Source organism: Mirounga leonina, unplaced genomic scaffold (genome assembly GCF_011800145.1).
Source record: "Mirounga leonina isolate KUSES-001 unplaced genomic scaffold, KU_Mleo_1.0 Mir_174, whole genome shotgun sequence".
Lineage (NCBI taxonomy): Eukaryota > Metazoa > Chordata > Mammalia > Carnivora > Phocidae > Mirounga > Mirounga leonina.
In genome coordinates, this window is record NW_023270451.1 from 10,999,396 (window position 1) to 11,017,709 (window position 18,314).

At 36.4% G+C, this 18,314-nt stretch overlaps 1 protein-coding gene and 1 long non-coding RNA gene across 10 annotated transcripts in view; one reads left to right on the plus strand and one right to left on the minus strand.

Moving 5' to 3' along the window:
* CACNA2D1 (calcium voltage-gated channel auxiliary subunit alpha2delta 1) overlaps positions 1-18,314 on the minus strand; it is a 506,844-nt gene that overhangs the window by 372,109 nt on the left and 116,421 nt on the right. The gene's annotated exons all lie outside the window — the stretch shown is intronic.
* LOC118020690 overlaps positions 10,157-18,314 on the plus strand; it is an 11,861-nt gene continuing 3,703 nt past the window's right edge. Inside the window, exon 1 of the long non-coding RNA XR_004681983.1 lies at positions 10,157-10,441. This is a non-coding gene — a long non-coding RNA (uncharacterized LOC118020690). The remainder of the gene's footprint in view (positions 10,442-18,314) is intronic.

The following is an 18,314-nucleotide window of genomic DNA, read 5'->3' on the forward strand; positions in this document are numbered from 1 at the left end:
TTTTTTGTTTGATGTGAGTTAGCTACAACACAAAAGCGTGATAAAAATAATTTTAACTTGATATCAGGCTCCTTTATCCCAGGTCTTTTTCTCCTGAATCTAGGAATTCAGAGTTATTTGCACTTGAAGTTTCTATAAGATGGCATGACTCACCGTTTATTTTTATTCTAATTGGATTTTGTGATGCAACATAAATACAACTTTTTGTACTTTGAGACGAGGTGTTTTATTCTTAGGAGAGAAATATGTTTAAAAATGAAAAGACTGACTAAAGGTTAATAATAAATTGTACCATTAACTATCTCCTGATGTTCAAAACCCATTTCAGAAGTCAAGGAATCTAACATGCTTAAAATAATTACAGTGGAATCCCTTGTAACATAACAGACAATTACCCAGATGCAGAGTAGTTGCATCTCTGAAGCCCAGTCACGCACAACAAAATTTAATCTAACAATCTAGAAAGTATCAATACTATCTTTCTGAAACTTCATAAGGGGATTACACTAATAAATTTAGAGTTAATTTTTTAAATTTATAATTGCCACATACATTTTATATTGCTAAAACAGTTTTACTTTGTTTTTACAAGATCTTTTTTTTTTTTTTTTTAAGATTTTATTTATTTGACAGAGACACAGCGAGAGAGGGAACACAAGCAGGGGGAGTGGGGGAAGGAGAAGCAGGCCTCCTGCAGAGCAGGGAGACCGATGTGGGGCTCGATCCCAGGACCCTGAGATCATGACCTGAGCTGAAGGCAGACGTTTAACGACTGAGCCACCCAGGCGCCCCTGTTTTTACAAGATCTTATATTCACTTTATAAAAATCTAATTAACAAAGTAACAAAGAAAAAAATTAAATCAGTCCAAAACATATCAGCTGAAGATAACAAGTATACAGAGACCCATAGTTATCAATATTTTCATATGCTAAATTAAACAGGTAACAGAGGGAAGCCTTGCCATCTAATTATCAGTTGCACAAAATCCTCCAGGAAAGGAAGTAAAACAGGAGACATCATTATTTGGGAAGAAAACATAAATTTCTAATACTCCGTTTGCCCATTTCCTCAAATACTCTATAAAGAAAAAAAAAACAGATTTATAAATTAATGTAAAATGTTCCTTACTACAGTAAGGAACGAATATCAGAGGAGAAAAGATTCACCTATTCAATCTCCGTAACAAGAGCACCTGGCCCACCTACTCCTACACATGTCCAGAAAGAAAAAAAAAAAATTTTGTCTCGCCTGTGCTCTGACTCAGACATTGTACTGGGAGGGATAGTTCCAAATTTAGCAAGACGTACTGTTTAGTGTATGAACATAAATGAGTCACACTGCTATAACACAGGACAACTTTGTGACAGTGTAACTCAAGGATGGGGTGAAATGTGAGATTACTATGTGATCATGCAGATACTGAACAGCAAAAGCTGTTTCTATAAGTGACCCTTTTAAAATGGGGTTAACATCTCAGAGCATTTGTGACATCTGAATCAGTCTGCTCGGACGTGTCAAGCTAAATTTTCGCAGTCTTAAGAGCTATAGCTGTTACAGGAGATGAAGCTTTGAGCTCCCACAATTAATTAGCAGAAAGACACCTAATTAGACACCTTCTTGGAGGGGCGCCTGGGTGGCTCAGTCGGTTAAGTAGCTGCCTGCAGCTCGGATCATGATCCCGGGGTCCTGGGACCGAGCCCCGCATCGGGCTCCCTGCTCAGCGGAGAGCCTGCTTCTCCCTCTCCCTCTGCCTGCAGCTCTGCCTACTTGTGCTCTCTCTCTATCTCTCTGTCAAATAAATAAATAAAATCTTTAAAAAAAAAAAAGAAAGAAACCTTCTTGGAGTAGCAGGGAGGATTCTGATGAATTTACAGGAACTCAGACCTAAGAGACCTAACTGCACGTTTTATTTTCACAAGTATGTCAAACTCTTATTCACTTCAGTATGTACTGGTTTACAATGCAGCTACAGCACTCCCTGACCCCATCCCAACCCCAACAATGTAGAGTTAATCATTCTCTCCTATGTATTATCATTGTACCTTGTATGTTCTTCATGATTTCATATGTTGTATAGTATCCTGATCAATTGTATATGAATATCATATTTATATATGAATTCTTGTATCATATATGTACCTGGCTAATGGTCTATATCCAATAAATAAAATTCTAACACTTGACAGCAAAAGGATTTGTGCATGTAGTTGAAGACTGCCTATTAACATGTAGAGATCATTTTATATTTCAGGGTCTAGGATACTGGGTTTATTCACTTAAAAAAACCATATCGAATGCTTTACTCCATTCAGTAGTATGACAACAACCTTGATAATCAACATGACATAAATGTCTTCTGACAGCTAATATTGAATAAACATATTATCCCCCCCATTTAATTTGGGGGAAAGTTGGTTTGAAAGATAATCTGCCATTTGTTTTTTATAGGGAGCTTTATCTAAATAAAAGTGTAATACTCCTAATCTTATTGTAAAAACTGTAGCATAACAGAAAGAATGTGCAGTATTTAGTAGTAAACAAACCTCAAGCAAGGTCAACATTCATTTTCAAAAGAAATTAAAATGTAGAGAAGTTTTACTATAATTACAGAATAAGGAAGGGCCCTATAAAAATACATATATTTCTAAGATACAGTGGCTACATTTATTCCCAAGATTACCTTTAGCTTTTTTAATCTAGCTGTGGTTTTCACTAATATCTGTGACTTACGGCTTTGTTCAGCTCATTCTATATAGCACCACCTCTCAGGAATGTATTTTATTTAAGGAGCTAGAGGCCAGTAATAAAGAATTTTGCATTATGACAGAAGGAGTAATAAGCAATCCTAAAAATAATTATGTATTCGTTCACCATAAACAACCTTATTACCAAATGAGACCCAACCATAATGTTCTACAATTACTCTTGTAGTATGGATATATCAGGAGGAGAATTTATTGCCAAAGGGTAGTTTTAATTAGAATCAAATAGGGTATAACTGAGGTTTAAATAAAAAAATTTAAAAAAACTTTCCTTCATAAATGCATTAAAAAAATTATTATGAAACACATGACTAATTAGAAAATGTTATTCAAAAACCCTTCAATTTGATACAAAGAAGTATTTGCAGCTATTGCAGAACATAAATGTTAACCAGAATTACTAAATAACAGTTAGTATGAATTATTTAAATGCTCTAATAAGTAATAGTCTAAAGATCTATATCACATAAATATTTTCTATAAACTGGGAATCCAAGGACAATGTGGACATTCCTACAGGGACATTTCCATCTTTATATTCCTGTACTTATCAATATTTATTAAAGAAAAAGACTGTAATTATAGTTGCCACTAAAGGATAATACTAGTCACATTATCAAGTCCTCTGAGGTTCCACTGGTTTCCTTTTTTGCTTATGTATTTCAGGAGTTGTCAAAATCCAAGTTTTCCATTCATTTCTATAATACTCTTAACGTCTGGATGACAGTATCTTCTGTCCATATATAAAATTGGAAACCAGAACTCATGATTAGTTCCCTTTCTTTATTTTAAATTTCATATTTAAAGTTCAATCACACTATGGAATTTATTTAAAAGGAAAGTTCCCCCAAATGGTTTTTATAATAGCAAGTTAAAGTAGGCACAATTTAATTAATAAGTAAAAACAATGGCAAGGGCCAAATCATTTTTGCCTGACTTGGTGAACTGGAAAAAAATGATTTCTCTTGGGGCGCCTGGGTGGCTCAGTCCGTTCAGAAGCCAACTCTTGACTTCAGCTCAGGTCATGATATCAGGGTCATGGGATCGAGCCCCACACCGGGCTCCATGCTCAGCAGGGAGTCTGCCTGAGATTCTCTCCCACCCCCTGCTCTGTCCCTACCCCTGCTCATGTGTTCTCTCTCTCTAAAATAAATAAATCTTTAAAAATAATAATAATAATAATTTCTCTGTATCATATAGACATGATATTAACATTAAAGAAGAAAACATAAAAGTTGATCTTATACCAAACTATGCTCAGTAGTTGTAGTTGTTTGTTCTTTTTATTTTGAAGTTGGTTCTCTTATTTTCTCATTTTTTTGCATTTTTTTGTGTTCTCAGAAACAAGAGCAAGGATTTTTTCATGTAAAAAGTGAAAATACATCTATATGATTTCAATGTGTCCTCACTATTATTTCATTCAAAGTTTCGGTTTTATTATTATATGAGCAGCAATCAAATAAACGTGATGCAAATTCATTTCTAAAGCCCTAAATGAATAGGATTATAAAAAACTAAGAAGTATTATAAAGACCATTAAGGAAACAGAGCTATATTTTAATCAGCAAGCAACTTTTTACTCAGTAAATATTTATTAAACTGTCCCGGTACATCAGACACTATGTGAGGGAGGCAGACATAAAGAGTAAGAATTGAAATGGGCCTTTATGGACATTAGGGCTTAAAGAGACAATGAAATTAAAGAACAAAAACTTTAATAATTACCAATTTGTTATCACTGCTCTAAAGGTAATGTAGGAGTCTGTAACTCAGAAAAACAAATACGGGTGGGGTTTCTGATTCAAACAAGACAGTCAAACAGGGCCATTTTAATCAATTGACCTTTCACATTGACTCTAAGGAATGGAAGACAAAGCACTGACCTGGGAAAGGAAACAGAATATACAAATACTCTGGGAAGCCTGGGTGGCTCAGTCATTTAAGCATCTGCCTTCGGCTCAGGTCATGATCCCAGGGTCCTGGGATTGAGCCCCATGTTAGGGCTCCCTGCCAGTGGGGAGTCTGCTTCTCCCTCTCCCTCTGCCCCTCCCCATGCTTGTGCTCCTGCATTCACGTGCTCTCTCTCTCTCTATCAAATATATAAATAAACTCTTTAAAAAAAAGAATATGCAAATACTCTTACATGAGAATGAAGATAAAGGCAGCCTAGAAACTGAAGCATTTTGAGAGGTCAAGAGAAATGAAATGAATCAGAGAAGAAAAGAAAAAACAGATCATACAACGGCTGATAGGCCTTGATAGAAATACAGATTTCATTCTAAACGAGTAATATTTTATATAGAAGTAAATGGGAACTTGGAAAGCTCTTCTGTGATTTCCCATACAGATCATGTTGTCCACATAAAACAAAACTAGAAACACTAGTTCATACAAAACTAGAGTTTTATTCAGAATATGTGTGGAAAAAAAAAGCATCAGTGTTTTGTTTTCTTTTGCTATCATAAGTACACAGGAAAGGCAATCTTTTTGCAGTAATTATTTCTATCTCCTTAAGTATGGATACTATCAACTTTTTTTTCTACTAAGGTCAAGTCTTAAATGACAGTCAAAAATGTTATGGATATAATATGAATGTATAATATACTTTCTAAAATTAAAATATCCATTATATTCATATAATCTCTCTTTTGAAACAGAGCCAAAATATTTCAATATAGTAAGAAGGAACTAGCATCTGGATTACTAATATTAATAATTATAAAAAATAGCTGATGGCAACTTCCAAATTTAAATTTTACAAAAAAAATAAGTTGATAAATAACATCCAAATTTAATCAATTTCACATTGCAATTTAAATTTACACAATGCAATTTCATTGTTATTGCATAAAAGTTGAAAGGGTAGGAAAGTGAATAGCTAAAGGAAGGTTTGTTATGTGATTACTTTGTGATTACTTTGGTGAATGTTTTCTAAGTTTAATGAATCTAAATATGCAAATATTTTATATGTACTACAAAATGTTACTTGTGTCCCAATCATACATAATGAAAAAACAGAGTTGCTAAGAGTAGCCTTATAGAGTTTTATTTATGTCCACTACTATATTAGATGACAAAAAAAATCTGGTATCTAATTTTCAAAAATTTCATATCCTAATTCTTTCTTAAGATTTCTTTTTACATAAATGAGGAATGTTTGCATTAAATTGTGTTTGATAAATTATATACTTTTACATTCTACAATGAGAGTATATTTCTTTCTAAAAAAAAGAATGTTCCACGGGCATACAAACTCTATGGGAAAGCAAAATCCTCATATAACTGTGCCCATTATTAAAACTCTAGATTTTCAGTGTTTTAGTAATTCATCGATATGATATCATAAAGAATATTTTCATTAATGATAAAATTTTCACTTATGTAGTTGCCATGTATTTTCAAATGATAATACCCAATGAAAAGTGGGTACATTCAAATGGTGGCACAAACTTTCAGAGCTCAATTCAAGGACAAGTAATAAAAAGATCTGAAACATGCACACTCTCAGCTCTACGGTCTCTAATTTGTAACATTTATTCATGGGAATCATCCAGGATTTGTGAAATGACCATCACAAGGATATGTATCCCAGCATTACTTACTTACAGAGAAACATAAATCAAACCTAACTGTCTACTGAGAGGGGGCTGTTAAGTAAACTTTGTTATGGCCAAAAGACAGTTTAGACAAGCACAAAAAGCATGTTATAAATGAATAGGCAGTAATACAGGAAAATGCAGGAACTGTAGTGATATGTTAGGGAAATGATACAACAATCTTTAAGACACAAAGCATCAGTTGTCACCAGTTTCAAATGGCCCTAACTCTACCACTAATTAATCTTTCGATTTCAGTGGCGCAGTTGATTGAGTGTACAACACTTGGTTTTGGCTCAGGTCGTGATCTGAGGGTGGTGTGACTGAGCTCAGCACAGAGTCCGCTTGGGATTCTCTCTCCTTCTCCCACAGCCCCTCTGCCCCCATGTGTGCACGCACTTACTCTCTATCTCTCTCAAATAAATATTTTTTTAAAAATCTTAGGATTTTGAAATATATATTTATCTGAGTTTCAGATAACTTCTGAAATGATAATTATGAAGATTAACTGAGATGATAAATTTGAAATATTTATAGCAAGAGTCTGATTCATGAATGTACATGCACACAAAATATGTTGGCTTAACCTAACTTTTAAAGTAAATATTTTTATAGAAATAGTGGAATGATACACACCAAAAATGTAAGTGATGACTATCCAGATGATGATTTAAACTTTTTCTCATTCTCATATTTCTTATATCAAACATGTATATTTTGTAAATCAAACAATACATATTACTGTAAAATAGTAAGTACTAAATAAAAAATAAAAGTATATTATATATTGCCAATGATGTCTACCAATTGTTTAAATACACTTTTTAAGTAAAGTAATATTCTTTTCGACCAATTTTATTTATATCCCATGCTTTTATGAAAAAAATCATACCATTCTAAAAGAATCAGATGAATAAATAACCTTTAAGCCATTACATCTTCAATCTTAACGTTTGGTTTCTTTTCTATCTGATTCTCAAAGTATCAAAGGTTGCTAAAGCAGACAGGTAAATACTTCTGGTTTGCTTGATTTTATTCTTTTCTATTTGTTACATTTGCTGTCTTAACTAAAAATTGAAGAAAAAAATAAAAGTTATATTTGTCTTCATTAATTTTTTACAGACACTAAAGGAATTATACTTGTGTTCAAAATGCTAAAAGCATTTATTCTTCCAGTCAGCTGTATGTGCTGGGTCATTAGACAATGTGAGAAAGCCAGAGAATGCTGTTTTCATCCAACTCTTCTGAATACCAAGATAATGAGACTTCTGGCAAAAATCAGTCTTCTTAGTTGTTCCCGTAGTCAGCATACCAAATAATGTAGTGAATATCAACAATATGTAGGAAACATTGCAAGGAAATTTAACATTACTGAGGTGTGGTACTGGCGATCTTACAGCTCCCGAGACAAATATTTTGTTAAACTTTTGCATGTCACCTTTTCCTTTAAAAAATATTAGAACCTTACTTAATTTACTTGATTCATATTTGCATAAGAAAAAATCATCTATTTTGTTTTACTTTATTTTTTTTTTAAAGATTTTACTTATTTATTTGACAGAGAGAGAGACACAGCGAGAGAGGGAACACAAGCAGGGGGAGTTGGAGAGGGAGAAGCCGGCTTCCCGCGGAGCAGGGAGCCCAATGCGGGGCTCGATCCCAGGACCCCGGGATCGTGACCTGAGCCGAAGGCAGACGCTTAACAACTGAGCCACCCAGGCGCCCCATAGAGCCTGGCCTTTTTATTTTTTTTAATTTTTTTTTTTTTATTTTTTTAAAAGATTTTATTTCTTTATTTGACAGAGAGAGGCACAGCGAGAGAGGGAACACAAGCAGGGGGAGTGGGAGAGGGAGAAGCAGGGAGCCCGATGCGGGGCTCGATCCCAGGACCCTGGGACCATGACCTGTGCCGAAGGCAGATGCTTAATGACTGAGCCCCCTGGCGCCCTAAGATTTTATTTATTTATTTGACAGGGAGAGATAAACAGCAAGAGAGAGAACACAAGCAGGGGGAGTGGGAGAGGGAGAAGCAGGCTTCCCGCAGAGCAGGGAGCCAGATGCGGGACTCGATCCCGGGACTCCAGCATCATGACCTGAGCCGAAGGCAGATGCTTAACAACTGAGCCACCCAGGCACCCCATTTTGTTTTGCAACTTTAAAGAGCAGGCCTTCTCTCCTGACTCAAATGTCCAACTGCCTCAGCAGCAGTAATAATGGTATTTTAATATGGTACAGAAATGCATGAGATAAACTTATCCAGCATTACACCTGTGATAATGTGAAGACTCAAAGCAAGTATAAGCGGTAACAATGGCTTCAGCACCTTGTACTTACTATTCTACTTCATATTACACTGTGGAGGGAAAAAGGGACAAATAGCTTTTTCTCTCTCTTGTTCTGGATTTTTAAGCCTATCACCCTCCTATATAAAAGAGTCAGTTGGGGTTCTTTTTAAATAAGCTCTATGCCCAATTTGGGGCTTGAACTCATGACCCCGAGATCAAGAGTCGAATGCTCTACCAACTGAGCCAGGCAGGCACCCCTCATTGAATTTTAATTAATCACTGATTATGCTTTGCAAATACTGGATAATATTATTAAGTCTAAAAATTTCAGATTAATGCCACCAGGTGAGAGGTATTTTTAAAAATATATTATTTGTTTTGTGGTATGGGAATACCAGGGTCAGAGAAAGTAAACAGAGACTCTCAAAAATCAAAAACCTCGTATGTATTTTACTTAACAAATGACTATTTTCTGGGACAGAACAATTCAAGTTTTGTCTCTCACTGAGGTCTGTTGATTTGTGTTTGTATATATTCTCAATAATTCAATAATTTCCTTTCATTACTAGCTGTCTTTATAAACATGAGTCAAACTATTGATTCTCTGATCAAAACGGGGGGAAAAATAATGTCCAATACCTTCATCACTTCAGTTTCTACTTCCAATTCCTCTTTCTCTCAGCACACCAATTTTATCATAAAGAGAAAAATCTGGCTCCCTGCAAGGAGACAGGCCTATAGTATTTTCGCCCCTCTCTAATAATGAGAACTAAATATAATGGAATGGTTTTGTTACCTGAAGCATTAGGAAAGAACTAAAGTGACTGTTTAATACGTAAATCAAAACACCTCATTCCATAATACTTGAGCAGGTAATGCTACAAGTGAATCCGAAAAGGATATACCAACGTCACTGAGGGCACAGGGGGCAGACTCCAGTCTTTGGTTCATAGGAGCTGAATATTATCCACTTTTTATTTTTTATTTTTATTTTTTTAAGATTTTATTTATTTATTTGACAGAGAGATAGAGAGAGAGAACAAGTACGCAGAGAGGCAGGCAGAGGGAGAGGGAGAAGCAGGCTCCCTGCTGAGCAGGGAGCCCGATGCGGGGCTCGATCCCAGGACCCTGGGATCATGACCTGAGCCGAAGGCAGACGCTTAACCATCTGAGCCACCCAGGCGCCCTATTTATTTATTTATTTTAAAGATTTTATTTATTTATTTGAGAGAGAGAGTGAGAGAGAGAAAGAGCACAAGAGGGGGGAGCGGGAGAGGGAGAAGCAGACTCCCTGCTGAGCAGGTAGCCGGATGAGGGACTCGATCCCGGGACTCCAGGATCAAGACCTGAGCCGAAGGCAGACGCTTAACCGACTGAGCCACCCAGGCGCCCCTATTATCCACTTTTTAAACATCAGCTGTACCATACATACGATCTTGCATTTATATAAGCTGTCAAGAGTCTTTTGGAGCTCATTGCTTCTTAAAATGTATACATTATTTTCCTTTTTAAACACTGGCACTAAAGGGGGAAGCAGGAAATTACTATTGTCACACAAACACAGCAAAAGTGTACGTTGCCGGCTCCCTCCGTAATGGACGCCTACTTATGTGGCAAGAAAACACTGGCAGATCATAGGGATAATTCCCACGGGCGTGCGGCTGAGAGGAAAAGTATGGCCTGCCTTGACAGGAACTGCCTTTAAGTCTTTAACCTGTCCTCCTTCCAGTATTTAGTCAGTGTGCCTTCTACGCAGCTGAGAAATGCTTCAGGGAGAGCAGCTGAGGATCCTCGGGGTAACTAGAACACGGTAACTTTTCCTTGGGCAGGCATGAGTACTAATTGCTGCTTCTTAATATGCTGATTTAGCTTCCGACAGCGATGGGGCAATGGGTGTGAAATGTCAGCTAAGAACTAGCTACTACCTTTTAGTGAAGAGAAATTTGATCATGGAAGTGCAGCAACATTAAGCAGGCCTCATTTTCCTGGCCAGAAGACGGGCAGACATCTGACATCACTGAAATCAAAGAAAGAGCTATCCCCCTCCAAATTCCCCAAAAATAACATCATTCTCGTTACTATAAAGTTCCAGTAAACAATTTGAGGGCAAAAGAATAACAGCGAATACATGAAACATCTAGAACTTTTATGAGGCATAACAATTCTAAGAGAGTCATCGCAAGTTCTTTGTATTCTAAAGATACTCAGCTGGTCTCCATGTTTTACCTTTCCCATTCCTATGATGCCCCTCTCTCTCTTTTTCTCTCCCTCTCTCCACATACCCATCTATTTTAAAGATAAACTGTCACATGCAGTGCCTCATTTGGATGTGTCTGGACTCTCTGAAGCTTGACCACTCTCACTTCCCCTACACATGGAACTTAAGAGTTTATTTGCAGCTTCTAGCAGGGAATCACAGCTACTAAGATACCCCTCACTGAAGACTGAACCTCCTCTTTCCAGGAAGGTTGTCCTCTTTGGCCCAGCATGCATCTTCAGGAGGGGTATACCCCGAGAGAGAGCCGTGAGGGGGGAAGGGCACACCACCAGCCAACCAGATCAGCCAAATCAACCCTGGTGATCGGTGGGGTGACAAATGTTGGAGCCAGATCTCCCTCACATCCAACTGCTCACTCTCTGTAATTAAATGTTGGTCATTTTAAGCGTATCTTAACTTTAGAACTGCAAGTGATCCACTTAGCTCTGCGTCTTTGCTTATAACCGACCAGTGCTTTAGGAGTTAGTAAAATTTACTTATTGAAATGTCAACTGGTTAGATGAGAGTAATTATCTGCATGGTATTTAAGCACAAGTTTAGAAATAAGAACAATTCTAATCATTTTTTATCTTTTACCACAACTGTATATGTTGTAATATCTAGACCAGAGTTTCCCTAAACCACTCCCAGAATATATTCATTTATGGGCATAAAAGTCCCAGCACAGTATGTGGCTTATAGATACTCTTAAATGGCTCATTTTCCCATATAAGCCCAAGTAATTACACTGAGCTTAATAAAAAAAATAAATAAATAGGATTTTGTGATCTCTGTCTCCATCAGCCGACACCCACATATTTTTACATAAATACTAAAGAACAAGAGTAGGAAAAAGAGGGGGAGAAGGAGAGAGGAGGAGAAAGAGAAGAAATTATTAAATGGAATAATACATGTAAAATACTCTGCAGAGTATCTGACACATAGTAAGTCAAGGCAGGATGAGGAGAAATGCTGCTATAAAGCTTGGGAGTTAAAGGGATCTGGATTCAAATCCTTGGGCAAAATATCTCCATAAAATAAGGATTATGTTAACACCAAGTCCGAAAGTATGTTGTAAGGATTAAATAAGTAAATGCAAATAAAGTCCTTAGCACAGTGCCTAGTATACAGTTAGCACTTAATAAATTATTGTTATTACTATTATCCTTCTATTTAAAGTGTTATGTAAGGTATTTGTTATTTTTGGAACATTGTAATATTTGAATTTAAAAATGTCATCACTCTCTACTGAGAGATTGTGGGGATTCATTTCATCTCAATGGATACCATTAGCCAAAATATGGTTACTAAATAAAGGCACGAGAAATTTTGATCTTCTAAGTTTAACCAAGCCCATTCGAGAGGGGAAAGTTGATGTGTGCAAAGTCATTTCATGACAATGGACATTTCTGCAAAAGTCAAACTCATTACGATTAACTATAAGCAAAAATGGCTATTGCTCATCCACGTTGTAAAGAAGTCTTCTGAGCACCTAAATATCATACTAGATGATTTAATTCTCCTCCTTTTTAGGAGGTCACGTTATGTTGTTGTATAGGAGGGGAAAATGGCATGGGCAGTAATGTACAGGGCAATAAATTCTCTGTAAGCCCTCTTGTAGAAAATGAGTCATTATGACGTGTTCCTGGACTTTGGAGTCAGCTGACCTGGAATTTCTGAGAAAAGACGGTGCAAACAATCAGAAGCGATTGGACGGTCAGGCAACAAGAGACCAACATTTATAAGAGCAACTGCAATTGGGGAGTAATGAGTCCTGGGACCGAATGAATGAATTAGCCACAGAAGGCACAGTCTTCCGTAACTAACGCCTCGGCTGTCAAGACACAACTTGATTTTTGCTCTTAACTGGGCCTCGATGGTGTCAGTTGCCCTGGAATACAAGGTCTGATGGCTCATGCACAGTGCGGCACGCTGGCTCCCTGCCTGTGGCTGAGATCATGCTGGCGAGATAGAGCAGATGAGCTGGTATGTGTAATCAGCTACTGCAACTCTTAGACCGAGTATTTTTTTTTTAAATAAATCTGGAAGACAGATGTTTGCCCCAGCCACCCTGTTAATTTTGCACTGATTATGTTGCCAACAACAAAGGCGCTAATCTGTAGAGAACAGTATGAGTTTTTGACGTTATTATAATAATTAAAAATATATCTATCATTCAAAATTAATTCCTGTTTTAGGAACCATATTTAACTTATTATACAGGGCCAAAGGCAACCTTGTCACTCCCACCTGAGTCTATCAGAAGCCCTGCTATTTAAAAACAAATATAAAAAAGGGGAAGAAGGAAGGAGTAGAAATAAAGATTTCTATTTCCTTAAAAGAAAAGTATAAATGCCCCGTCTGTTTTTTGACTCAACCATTTATATGACTTAATTCTAGTAAAATAAAAATCAAACATTTTTCCATATATAAAGATGTGCTATAAATAGTATTGTCTATATGAAAAATATAGAAACAGTGTCTCTCAATAGGAGACCGGCTAAATAAACAATATATTAATATAATTAAAATACTACAAAGCTATTGAAAATAATTAAATGCATTTAGTATCCAGTGACATAAACATCTCCATGAAATATTGGTAAATAACACACACACACACACACACACACTATGGCCTTAAAGGGTAATCACCAAACTGTTAAAAAAAAAAAAAAAGTCATTTACTCTAGTGGACTCTTAAGAGAATTTTTGTTTTCATCTTACACTATATTTTCATATAGTTTAAATTATTTACTTGTATATTTACCAATATAAGTTTAAAATATATCAGAATCATCTAACATACATATCATCTACCATACAACCCAGAGAGACTAAATAACAGCTCCTGCTGTTGGATCACAGGCAAATGAAAAATGGTTAACTTGCAATTGTACTGTGATTTTTTCTGAGTGCTCCCTTGTAAATTACCATCTTCAATTCCGGCCTCTATGTTTTAAGGAAGTTGGAGAATAAATATTTGATAAGTTCCAGAATACAGTACAAAATGAAAAAGTAATAGGAAACATGTCCATATATAGAGGAAAGCTAAAGAAACCAGGTTCCTTAGGTTACAGAGCTTAGCATATTAAAAGGCATAGGCTTTAAAGAGTCAGAGATACCTGGGTTTAAAACCTCTTCCACTTGGTACTCTTGAGTTAGATAGCTTTGGCCTTCTTAGGTAACACCTCTGATCTTCAGACAGATAATCTGAAGAATATGTGTAAAGAATTTAAAACAATGCCCAGCAATAATGACCATTCAGCAAATAAAAATTATCATTATTTGCTAAGAACACTAAGCTAGGATGAGTCAATGGTCCCTACCACCCTCAACCCTCCCAACACACACACACAAACACAAAATGGGATATTCTTGTAAGGAGAAGGCCAATCGAAATTCAATGCACATAGAAAACAGAAAACAAAATAGCTTTAAATTAGACAAGGACATGGATGTTAGAAATAATTTCTTGAAAAACAAGCTAAGGAACTCTAACAGGGTATTACAACTATGGAAGCTTCCTCACTAAAAATGTTTGAGAAAACAACACCCTCCCTAACCTTGGTGCTTTAGACATTCACCTGCCTGACAGGAGAAGGCCTAGAAAAATGAATTCCCCAAATTCCTTCAAGATTTATGGTTCTATGATATTTTAATTAAAATTAATAGGGCTTTCCGTCATTCTAATGGTAGACTGTGTGAGGGGATTTTAAGGAAGGCACAGACAGCTGATCTTTGCAAATGCGGTTCTTGATCTCATAAGCTCTAAAAAATCATTGAGAATAGATTAAAAAAAAAAATCTCATGTATATAAAAAAAAAAAGAAAAGAAAGCTGGGCTGCCTATCTCATAAAGGGTTTCTTCTACCTGCATGGTACTCAGTAAAAGCTAGAAAACGAATTCACCAAAGAAGGTTTAGATTTTATATAATTCTGCGATAGGGTAATACAGGGTTCATGGATAAAAAGATAAAGTAGACATCACTGGATTTAAAAAAACAAAGTTAAGAACATTAAGGAATCAGACCACTACTGGAAGTTCAACTCTATAAAAGGCTAAAATAGTGTTTACAGTAAACACTCCTTGATCAGACTTCCTTCAAATCTATGGCATGCTATGAAGTTCCATCTACAGATTCTATTATGTGAATCAAAGAGGGTGGCCTTAGATCAGCCCGGTTTCTCTAAATTTATTTTTATGCTAAACATCATACTAGCACATTTAAATCAGAGCAGTTCTATCATGCTGTTGGGACAAGTTTGTAATTTCATAAAACAAAAAGAGAAAGAAAAATGGAATTTTTTTTTTTTTTTGCCTCACTTTGATATAATCTTCTAACAATCGCTATAGGTCTCATAAACTCCCAAGTCACCAGGTAAAGATTGATGACGATCATCCTAGGAACAGCACTGGACAAATCCCATGTCCAGTGTCAGTCCTACCACTAATCGCCTGTGTGCAAGGCTGGCCAGCTTCACGGGTGGGCCACCTGTGCAGTCGGATTGAGCCCTCTGCTCACTCAGGTGGACCCCACCAACTGGTATAACACTCTGGCTGCCGTCTTAAAATTCTTAATCACTTTTTAAGCAGGGCTTCACATTTTCATTTTGTACTGGGCCCCACAAATTACATAGTCATTCCTGCCTATATGAGCTTTGCAGGTCACTTCATGCATCAAATTCTCATTTCCTAAATGCAGTCAACAAACCCAACACTCTTTTACACTATGTTTTTCAAGTGCCGCATTCTTAGAGCACATATTGCCTTGTCAAATGGTCAACAGAGTAAGGCTCTTACTGGTACTTTAAATATTACTTTCGGATCCTAGGGAATTAAGGCAACTCAAGACTATGCAAATCACATTTCCAAAAGACGTTTCTTTTCCTATAAAGAGACTATAACTGTCGCCTGAAACCTTTCCTTGTTTGAACACTTTCCGTTAAAAAATCAGGTGCACTATACCATTCATCGTGCTCTGCAAGTTAAAGGGATATTTGGCAACTACCTTTCTTTCAAAAGTGTCTTTGTTTAGACAGTCATTTAGTGAAGACACTACTTCATGGAATGAGGGAGGGAGAAAATACTCTCCCACGAGGCAATTTACAACAGAAAGTATTGTTTCAAAACCCTTCACTGCTAACCTTTAAAGAATGTATTAATCAGCACAGAATACGATAAAAATCAAACCACTGAGCGTGGTAGAGAGCAGCCTCACGGTCACAGGGCATATGGATCTGTTTCCCTCTTAGTGTCAGTTAAGAGGTCCTAAACCCAGCCCTGGATGCCTCACCATCCCTTCTGTTTGGACCCAAATGCCTATCGTTATAATTACATTAGATTTAAAAACCCATAAAGATGCTCCTCAAGTGTGTAACCTGAGAGAGGAAATGTGATGGTATTGCTACAGATTTCCATTTGACACATCAACAAATGGCACCAAGAAATACAGGCATCTCCCATTTAAGCCAGTAATCTGCTTCAGAAAAATCTGATATTTTGAGTGGAAATTCTGATAGTCTATCGTTTATTACGTTGAATGGAAACAAATCCATAGTGTATTGGTATCAATCCACAGCCCCAACCAACTTTTGAAAACCTAAGTAAAACAGTACCATATGCACTTAGCAAATGCCCAAGTACAGTGAAAACTGTAAGAAACTCTTAGAGGAGTGTAAAGTGCTACAAACACGGCTTCCTGATGAAAAGATAAACAGGACTGTTAACAATCAGCCCAGCTTGGCCTCTCAGTACCAACAGAAAGCATGCAGGGCTCCTTGGTTGGCACCTACACAGGATTCTGATGTGCCACTAATTGCATTTGGAATGTAAATCAAGACTCTTCCCAGATATCACATTATTTAAAAAAATACTGAGTCTGGAGGCTCTAAATATAAATAGTTGCCTTATAGGCATCAGCAATAAATAAATAAATAAAACCAAGAAACAAAAATATCTTCCTGAGAAATCGGTCTACTCTGTGAAAATTGGATTTCAAAAATCAAGAGTCATTCTATTTCCAAAACATTAACTGGAAAGACATTCCACAGGTTACGTAGGCCTGTATTTTATTTAGTAGTGAAATTAATGTGCCTGTATTTTATTTAGTAGTGAAATTAATGTTTTAAGTATGTGTTAGATGCTACAGGGCAAACAGAAGAGATGAAGATGCTGACATTACAGTAGTTACATCCAAAGGTACCATGAGACCCCATTAAAGGCATAATGTCACCCTTACAGAGAAACTTAAACTGACTGGACAAATGACATGTAAATATATGTTGGCTAAGATTATTGAGATGTCATTGAGGTGAGAAATATGGTGCACAGAGCTAAAAGCTATGTAACCTAAAAACAAGAATTCAAGCCCAAATATCTCACTCTATGTAAGACTTGGTCAAGACCTTTAATTTTCTGACTTTCAGGTGAGTTTTCCAATGCACTGTGAAGATTAAACGAGTTAACATAGTAAGTTTTTAAACTAATTAGAGACACACAGGAAACACCAAATATTTTGTAGATATACATAAGTGGTTTTGAATTATTTGCCAAAATTTTTTAATTCTCTGAACTTTCCCTTTCTCATCTGTAAATGAAAACAATTATACCAACTTTGCAGAATATAAATTATGTTAGAAATATATGGGAAGGGGCACCTGCGTGGCTCAGTTGGTTAAGCGACTGCCTTCAGCTCAGGTCATGATCCTGGAGTCCCTGGATCGAGTCCCGCATCGGGCTCCCTGCTCAGCAAGGAGCCTGCTTCTCCCTCTAACTCTCCCCCCTCTCATGTACTCTCTCTCTCTCATTCTCGCTCTCTCAAATAAATAAATAAATCTTTAAAAAAAGAGAGAGAGAAATATATGGGAAGGGCCTAGCAAAGTGTTTGGACCTTAGCAGATATTCATTAAGTGCTAATTATTAATTTGCTCAGCACTATTAAAACTCTAAAAACTCTCACTCTTTTCCATCTAAGTAACCTGCTCACTCACTCATGCCTCAACCTTGCTATCACTAGAACTCTTAATTGCTCGAATTTCCATCATTTACCACAATTTCTTGTTTGTCCAATATTCCCTATAAACTTACACTTTATCCACATAAAAATGTCTACTCTCTTGAATTTGTCATTCTTGACCATCCTAGACCCTGGTTCATGATTTCAAATATTTCAACTACAGCTGACTAATTCTTTTAAGTATACACAATGTATTCTGCCAATCTTCAACCCAAGATGGATTTGATAGTCCTTTCAGCTAATACCACTCACATTGTGCCAAGCCTTGTTACAGAAAGCTAATTTGATTGTACATATAGCCATTAATATTGAAGGAGTGGGACTCTATATACATACATACATACATTCATACATTCATACATTCATACATTCATACATTCATACATTCATACAT